The sequence below is a fragment of the Macaca nemestrina genome, chromosome 4 (genome assembly GCF_043159975.1).
Source record: "Macaca nemestrina isolate mMacNem1 chromosome 4, mMacNem.hap1, whole genome shotgun sequence".
Classification (NCBI taxonomy): domain Eukaryota; kingdom Metazoa; phylum Chordata; class Mammalia; order Primates; family Cercopithecidae; genus Macaca; species Macaca nemestrina.
In genome coordinates this window covers 1825895-1834125 of record NC_092128.1, presented here as the reverse complement: position 1 = coordinate 1834125, position 8231 = coordinate 1825895, and the positions used below count along the sequence as shown (strand labels likewise).

General features: G+C 51.6%; 1 long non-coding RNA gene across 1 annotated transcript; it reads left to right on the top strand.

Moving 5' to 3' along the window:
• The first annotated feature begins 5132 nt into the window (after positions 1-5132).
• LOC139362506 (uncharacterized) lies at positions 5133-7069 on the top strand. The gene is made up of 3 exons (XR_011621607.1): positions 5133-5400; positions 5853-6196; positions 6413-7069. It is a non-coding gene; the product is annotated as an uncharacterized lncRNA (long non-coding RNA).
• The last annotated feature ends 1162 nt before the right edge of the window (positions 7070-8231 follow it).

Here is an 8231-nt window from a genome sequence, read left to right as displayed (position 1 = left end):
GGTCCATAGCGGGGCAGTTGGGGCAATGCCGCGATGCTTGGGGTGGGCCAAGAGGAGCACCCCCGGCCATCCAGCCTGCTGGGCACTGGCTCAGGCTCTTGTTTGCCAAGACGTTTCAGCCCCACCACATTTGATTTATTTCGGTCCCAGTCTCTGTTTAAATCCATTTAACAGCTTCCAGTGGCCTTCAGGAAAAACCCCCAAATCCTTGGCCCGACATCCAAATCCGTCTACACCTGGGTTCAGGCTCCACTTCGGAGCTTGTGGTCCCTGCCCAGCCCGGAGGCAGGTGTGTGAGGCCAAGCTCCTGCCCCTCCCTGCCCACCCTGGAGAGCCCCGAGTTCTCTCCTCCTCCCTGCTCACGGGCGCTGCCCGAGACCCAACCCTCCCTCTGCTCCCCCCACACCTTCCCACTAGCGTGGACGTCCCCTTTTCTGGATTCCTATGGCTTCAGCAATGCGTTTGCTGCCTTCATGTCTAGGACCCTTTGGGGCGACTTGCTGTCTGACCTGTTTCTGAAGGGCAGGGCGCTGTTTATTTTGCGTCTCTGAATGTGGAGTAGAGAATTTTGTTCCATGAAGGTACTTACATAATAATTTATTAAAAGAAAAAACCCCTCAGCTGTTTGAAATTTTTTCTCCCAGAAGGAGATCTGTTTTCATGGGACCAGGTCTGAAAGTGGATTTATTTTAGATGCTCACAGGAGGAGGGTGACAGGGAGGCTGTGTCCAACTGTCACCGCAGTGTGGAGACACGTTTGGCACCTTGGATCACCTCTAGCTGGGGCTGTCCCACAGCTGCCAGGACCACACCCTAAAGGATGTAGACTCTGTGGTTTGAAGGAAATTAAAGGAAATGTGGAGAAACCCCTGCAGACAGAGGCCGGGTCCTGCTGCCACAGCTAGACCTTCCTGACGGATGAGGGGCGCCAGCCATACTCTTTTTGCTTTGATGTAGGGGGTATGTATGTATTTTGGGGGACTGGGGAGGGAGGACTGAGGCGGACCCACTCCTGGCCAGGCCTGAAACCCTCCCGTTGGCACCCCTGTTTGAGCACCAGCTCACTGCATGTGGCCTGGTGCCCATCACCCAGGCTGTGCCAGGGCTGGGGGTGGCACTCGTAAGAGGTGACACTGTCTCTGGGCCTTGCCACCTACCCCTCAAACCCGGCATTTTGTGAATGAAAGCAGGGCTTAGTTGGGGCAAGTGTGCCAGCGAGGGGGTCCGCACGGGGCCTCCTAGCTCAGGGTTTATTAGGAGCCTTGATCATCTGTGGTGCCATTTCCAAACTCCCTCTCCCTCACTCAACGCCCTGAACTTCATTCTTTCCCACACCCAGGTGCTTGGGTGAGAAACGGAGTGTTAATGAGCGTTGGCTTGCTGGCCACGGGCTGGGAGGGGGTTTCCCCCTCGCCCCTGACCCTGCGCGACCCTTACCCCCTGACACCGCATGACCCTCATCCACTGAACAAACAGCTGCATCTCCCTTTGAACCTGTCCTGGTTCTTGGTGGCCCAAGAGTGCACCATGTCCATCCTCCCACCCTCAGAGTCCTGGCTTCTGGGGGGCGTAAAAGCCAGAGGAGCCGAGGCCCTGGCCCACACTCGGAAGCACCTGAGGCCCTGGCCCACGCTCGGAAGCACCTGAGGTGCCGGCCCAGGCTCGGAAGCACTCTTTCGGCCTGGAGATGTCGGCTGCAGCTCCCCATGCGGCCTGTCCCCTCCCGCTCTCCATTAATCTTGCGCCGACACCCTCTTTATGCTGCTGGAAAAATCGAAACGCCAGGAGGCGGGAGGCGGGGAGGATCCCTCAGCAGCAGCGTTTATGGTATTGACTTGCATCTCATTGACTGTGTCAACAAGCGCTTGGCATCTACATCTGGGAACAGCCTATAAAATTAGGAAAGCTGAGCGGCCATTGAAATCTCATCACTTCGGATTCACCAGCCACATAGCCCTGAACAGGAAGATGAAAATTACCTTCTTCCCAGTGCTCGGCCAGCTCTGGGCCTGGTGAAGACGGCACAAAACCGCAGCCGTGAAACAAAAAGTGAATAGAACTAGTCACCACTCAGGCCTGGGGCCTCAGCTGGAAATGACCTTCAGAATTCAACGGAGGAGCCTTTCGTATGCGGGAGACAAAGAAGGATGGGGCGTCATTGTCGAGCTTTAACGCTGCACAAAGGACGATCAGGAGGCAGCAATGTGTGTGCGACCCGCGCCGGGCAGCGAGGGAGGTTCTCAAGAGGCCTCTGCGCGGGGTGGTGCCCTGTGTGCCTCTGGAAATGAGGCAGAATTTGTGGTGCCGTCGTGCCCAGTCTTCCTACCCACAGAAGAGTGTATCAGGTTGGAAGTGAGTTTTCCATTTCACAGGAGAGCGGGAGTATGGCAAGAGACCCTCGGAAATAGTGGAGTTTTGCTCCTGCACAAAGATAAGATGCTGCTCTGAGGATGTGAGTGAGCCAAGCACGTCTGTGCTTCCGTCTAGAGGAGCCGGGAGCTCTGGTTGGCCCGGGTGTCTCGCAGCCTTGTGGTTGGCTCTGTCCACAGGGTCCACGGGCTGGAGAGGCACAGATAAAAATGCTTTTCCCCTGACAGAGCGTGTGTGGTGGGCTGACTACGGTTTATCTGTGAGCACAGAGGTGTGGCCTGCTCCCCCCACAGGCGGTGACCCCGCAGAAGGGACACTTCCGCCCTGATCTGTTTGCAGAGGAAGAGGGCTGTCATGCTCCTCTGAGGTTGAGGCCTCAGCCAGCAAGGCAGCAGGGTAGAGCAGGGCTTCCGAGCCAGCCACAGAGGGGTCACTGGAAGCTTTGTGCTTTGCCAACCCTGTGACCCGAACAGCCATCCACCTCTCCAAGCCCCAGCGTCCTCGTCTGTAAAGTGGGGTGATAGTGGCTGCCTGACATGAGTGACAGACTCTTGTTTGCTAAGCACTCTCACGGGTGGGAAGCGATTTCTTTCTGTGTTGGAGGGGCTTCTCCTATCCCTGGGCACTGTTGTGTCCCTGGGAGAAGCACAGGTGAGCAGAGGAGGGCTCATCTGGGCTGGTGCGGCCAGGTCTGCAGGGCCCTCTCACGGGCTCCTTAATGTGGTTCGTGTGGCCTCCAGATTTACGGCTGAATTCTCTCTTCTGAGCATGTCGCTGGCTGGACCAACACTCTACCGGGGGCTGCGGTTCTGGGAAAGGGAAAGGTGCCTGCTGGCCAGCGGGTTCACCTCACACATCCACGGTGTGTGGGGCTCTGACCGGCTCTGGGTGGGCATCCCCTCTTCTCCTGGACACCGCCTGTGCTTCTGCTTAGGAGAATTAGGTGGGCTTTTTGGGCCACGGCTTCCTCATCCCTGTCTGTGCATGCATCTGTGTGTGCGCCTGTGCACATGTGTGTGCCTCATGTGTGCATTTGTGGGAGTGCAAATGTGTACGTGTGTGTTCCTGCAGTGTAGAGGGGGAATGTGTGTGGGGCTGGAGATAGATAATCTTTAAATAAGATCTCCCAGACTTAAAATTCTCTTGTTATGTAAAATTTATTTTTATTTATTTATTTTGAGACAGGGTTTCACTCATGTCGCCCAGGCTGGAGTGCGGTGGCATGCGCTCAGCTCACTGCAACCTCCGCCTGCTGGGCTCAAGCAATTCTCCAGCCTCAGCCTCCTGAGTAGCTGGAATTACAGGCGCACGCCACCACACCTGGGTAATTTTTGTATTTTTTGTGGAGATGGCGTTTCACCACTTTGGCCAGGCTGGTCTTTAAGTTCTGGGCTCAAGTGATCCACCCACCTAGTCTCCCAAAGTGCTGGGATTTACAGGGGTGAGCCACTGCGCCCGATCTATTATTATGTTAATTTAAAATAAGCAAATACTTGCGTGCCTCTGTACCAGGCACTGTTCTAGAAGCCAGGAGCTGCGCCCTTCTCCACCTGCTCCCGCACTTCCTCCTTCTCTCAACTCCACCATTGCCTCCTCCCTCCCCTTGTTCTCCCAGCCAGCCCCAGGGACTTGAAGCACTCGGACTGTCGGGAACTGCCCGCCTCCAGCCCCCGGCCAGTGGCCAGCACCCCGGGTTCAGCCCTCTGCCAGTGCGGGCTCAAGGCCCCACGCCCACGCAGCCAATCCTCACATGACAGTTACCAGAGGCGACTTGAGCTCAGGCACTTCGGCTGGCACATACTCCACCCTCCAGGGTTTGGGACATGACGGGCACCTCGGCTGGCACGTGCTCCACCCTCCAGGGCTGGGGGCATGATGGGCACCTCAGTTCGCACATACTGTATCCTCCAGAGCTCGGGATGTGACCGACACCTCGGCTCAGACATACTCCACCCTCCAGGGCTCAGGGCAGGACGGGCACCTCAGCTGGCATGTACCCCACCCTCCAGGACTCAAGGTGTGATGGGCACCTCGACTGGCACGTACTCTATCCTCCAGGGCTCTGCGCAGGCGCTCTGCTTGCGGGAGGCCAGGCTGCACTTTCAGGCATTATTCGGATTTCATTTTCCACGTGAAAATCTTTAGAGATCCATCTCTTGGAAGCCAAGGAAAAACTGGCTTTTAAGGTAAAGGAAGGCACGTTTGCTGGGGTGATGGGAAGACAATTTGCTACTGCTGAACCTCCAAATTTACCTGCAGAAGCTGGCACGGCCTTTTTGGTCATTTGGAGAATTACCGTGTTCATTGTCATTTGCTCAGGGCCATTGTGCATTCGCTCAGGGCCATTGTGCACTTTTGTTTCTCTGATCACTGACAGGCCTCACGTTTCCAGCGTTTCCAGTTTCCAGTGTTGTACGGGGATTTCCACGTATTTCAGTCGCTTATTAGCTTTTATGGCTTCACGGTGAGCCGTGGCGTCTGAGACATCCTGCTAGATGGTTCTGCAGTGGGCGGGGCTTTGAAGACAGGCCTGAAAACGTTCCAGCTCTTGCTGGAAGGACATAATTTCTGAACACGTGAGGGGTCTGAGTTTCTTTATGACAGCAGCTTCTATTGGGTGAAATGGTCAGAAAACCATTGCTCTAGTTAACATTTCAGATAGTTGCAAGTCACTCCATTTACCATACATATTTTACAAGTTTCCAGAGTTAAAATACAGAAACGGCCTTGCTTCCAAATACGAAGTGTGTAGGTGCGTCGGTTGTTTCAAATGCAGAATGTGTTTTCCTCAATGACAACGTCATAAATGCTGTTGAGATTCCCAGGCCAACTCCTAGAAACCCTTAATAGTAGAAAACAATAGGGGGAAACACCGGTAATTAGACAGAACAGAATACAATACGAATTTTTAAAAGTTATTTTGATCCCTGGTGGTCAAACGAAAAACATGATCATGGGAGGCCATGGAAGGTGAGCCGTCGGTATTCCGAAGGGAAGCTGGGATCCATTCGAGGGCTTTCGAGATGAAAGGTGCTGTTTCCTTAATATGTCTAGTTGCACTTCGAGATTTATGGCTTAACTTTGTCTTGTAAAAATTGAATGTTAGCTTTATTCTTATGATTTTTCAGAAGCAATCAGAGAAATTTTTAATTTACAAGGAGGGGAAACAGGCAAACAGAAGAAGGGAGAGAGACAGGCATCTGCGGAGACCTCCCTGGAGAGCAGAAGAGGGAGGGCGTGGAGTGGTTGCCTAGGACTTGCCCAGGAGACCCCTGTAAGAAGGAAGAGTTTTCTCAGCTGAGCATTGAGCCAGCTGGTGTGTCAGGGGCAGCTTAGTTCATTGTGCTGGGTCCTCTCCTGAGCACAGGAAGACTGCACTGTCCCCTCTTCTCTGGAGTCTGCTGGGGCCTCCTGTGTGACCTGTGTCCGGGCCTGGCCCTAAAACATCCCACCAGCCTCTCAGCCCTCTCTTCCCTCTGCAGCAGGAGCAAAGGCCACGTGGGGGAGATGATACGTCACAACACACAACTGCCTACTCTGTGTACCAGGCAGCATGGCCCTGAATCACCGTGTGGAGACGAGCCGCAAGGGGACCCCACTTCCCAGTGGATGTTGCACGAGCAAGCAGGAAACCTCTTCTGTGAGCCCCTGAGGTTCAGGGCTTTTTTTTTTTTTTTTTTTTTTTTTTTTTTTTTTTTAGTACTATGGCTAGTGGGATGTATCCTGACTAATGCTGACAGCACAGGGAGCCTCTGCCTGCCAGAGCAAGGGGTGAGGCAGAGACGGTGCATTGTGCACTTTCTGTTGCTGTTTTAGGACTGCTTGGGTGAGTCCAGCATTAAAAATCAGAATGGGAAAAAGGAGAGGAAACCCGGAAGTGTCTACATGGGAAAGCCGGGGTCTGCAGAAGGCTGTTTTTGGAAGCCACGTAGCCGTTGGAGGTTTATATTTCAGGATTTGCCTTACATTAAAATGCAATTTCTTTGTTAATTCTGTTTACTTATTTAACTCACATGGATTAACTGCCTATTCTGTGTACCAGACGTAGTTTGTTCCAGGAAAGTGCTGCTGAACCAGGTAAACACGGCCCCCTTCTCCAGGAGCAGAGGCTGCAGGGACAGGGAGACAATGAGGCAATGGCATGCTAGGGGGAATTGTGCTACAGTGAAAGCATCCTTCGATCATTTTTAAGTCATTCTAAGATCTTCGGAGCATCAAAGTTTTGCCTGTAAGCCTCAATTGGTCTAGTACAAAGATATAAGATACAGACTGCGGTTAATCATCTGAGCTTTGAGATCATGCGGGATTGTAATCCTGCCTTGGTTCTGCCACTTACTGCTGGCAAAAGAAAAATTAATCTTTCCAAGCAGCTTGCAAGACAGAAATCATGCTTTCTACCCCTCAAAGCTGCTGTGGGCATGAAACAGCCCACGTGCATAAGGTGCCCAGGATAGTGCCCGGAAATCGCACACAAACACAGAATCACGGGGTCAGAAGAGGCCCTTGAAATTATGTCTGATTTACTCCTCCCATGAGATGCTTCAATTCTCCAACTTCTCAATGGCACCTATAAAGAAATGGGTTCTCTCTCTCTCTCTTGTTCTCTTGCTGTCTCTCTTTCTCTCTTGCTCTCTCTTTCTCTCTCTCTCAAGCTCTTTTAGTACTTAGAGTTACGCCACTTCATTTGAAGTTTAACATGGTAAATCTTAGAGACCATCCAAGTCCAACACCCTTATTTTATTTTTTTTGAGACAGAGTTTTGCTCTTGTTGCCCAGGCTGGAGTGCAATGGCACGATCTTGGCTCACTGCAACCTCCGCCTCCCAGGTTCAAGCGATTCTTTTGCCTCAGCCTCCCCAGTAGCTGGGATTACAGGCATGCGCCACCATGCTCGCCTAATTTTGTATTTTTAGTAGAGACGGGTTTTCTCCATGTTGGTCAGGCTGGTCTTGAGCTCCTGACTTCAGGTCATCCACCCCCCTTGGCCTCCCAAAGTGCTGGGATTACAGGTGTGAGCCACTGGCCTCCCAAAGTGCTGGGATTACAGGTGTGAGCCACTGCGCCCGGCCCTGACACCCTTATTTTAATGCTGTTAATGTCACTGGACTTCATTTTCGGCCCAGCATCTGCTCTCTCTTGTTGAATGTGCCACGTGCAATGGAGAAGAATGTGTGTGGGTGGTGTTCATCATTTGGGTTAAGGTGATGGATAGTGTTGTTCAGATATTTGTCTTTACTGATATTTTTGTTGAGGGATGTTGAAGTCCCTAATTATGATTGTGGAATCGTTTATTTCTCCCTTTAACTCTGTGGATGTTTGCGTCATGGGTTTAGAAGCTGTTACAAGGTGGATTCAACTCTTCGACCGTCACGTCTTTCCGAAGAACCAACCCTTCAGCATTAGGAAGCATCCCTCTTTATTTCTAATAATACTCTTTGTCTAAATGTCTATTATATCTGATATTAGCAGAGCTTCTCTAGTATTCATATGTTTACTGTTTGCATGATATTTTCTTTTCCTTTCGTTTACTTTCAATCAATACATCTCCATATTTAAAGTGAATCTCTAAGAACACTAGAATCTAATTAGACAAAAAATAAAACAAATCTCCTAGAGATAGTATATAGTTGAATCTTGCTTTCAAAAACTGTCTGAAAATCTGTCATTTAATTGGAGTGTTTATTCTATTCATATTTAATGTAGTTGTTGATATGGTTGGATTTAGGCCTATTTTTTGGGGGGGCAGGAGACAGAGTCTCACTCTGCCACCCAGGCTGAGTGCAGTGACATGATCATGTCTCACTGCAGCCTCAGCCTCCGAGGGTCAAGCAATCCTCCCATCTCAGCCTCCCAAGTAGCTAG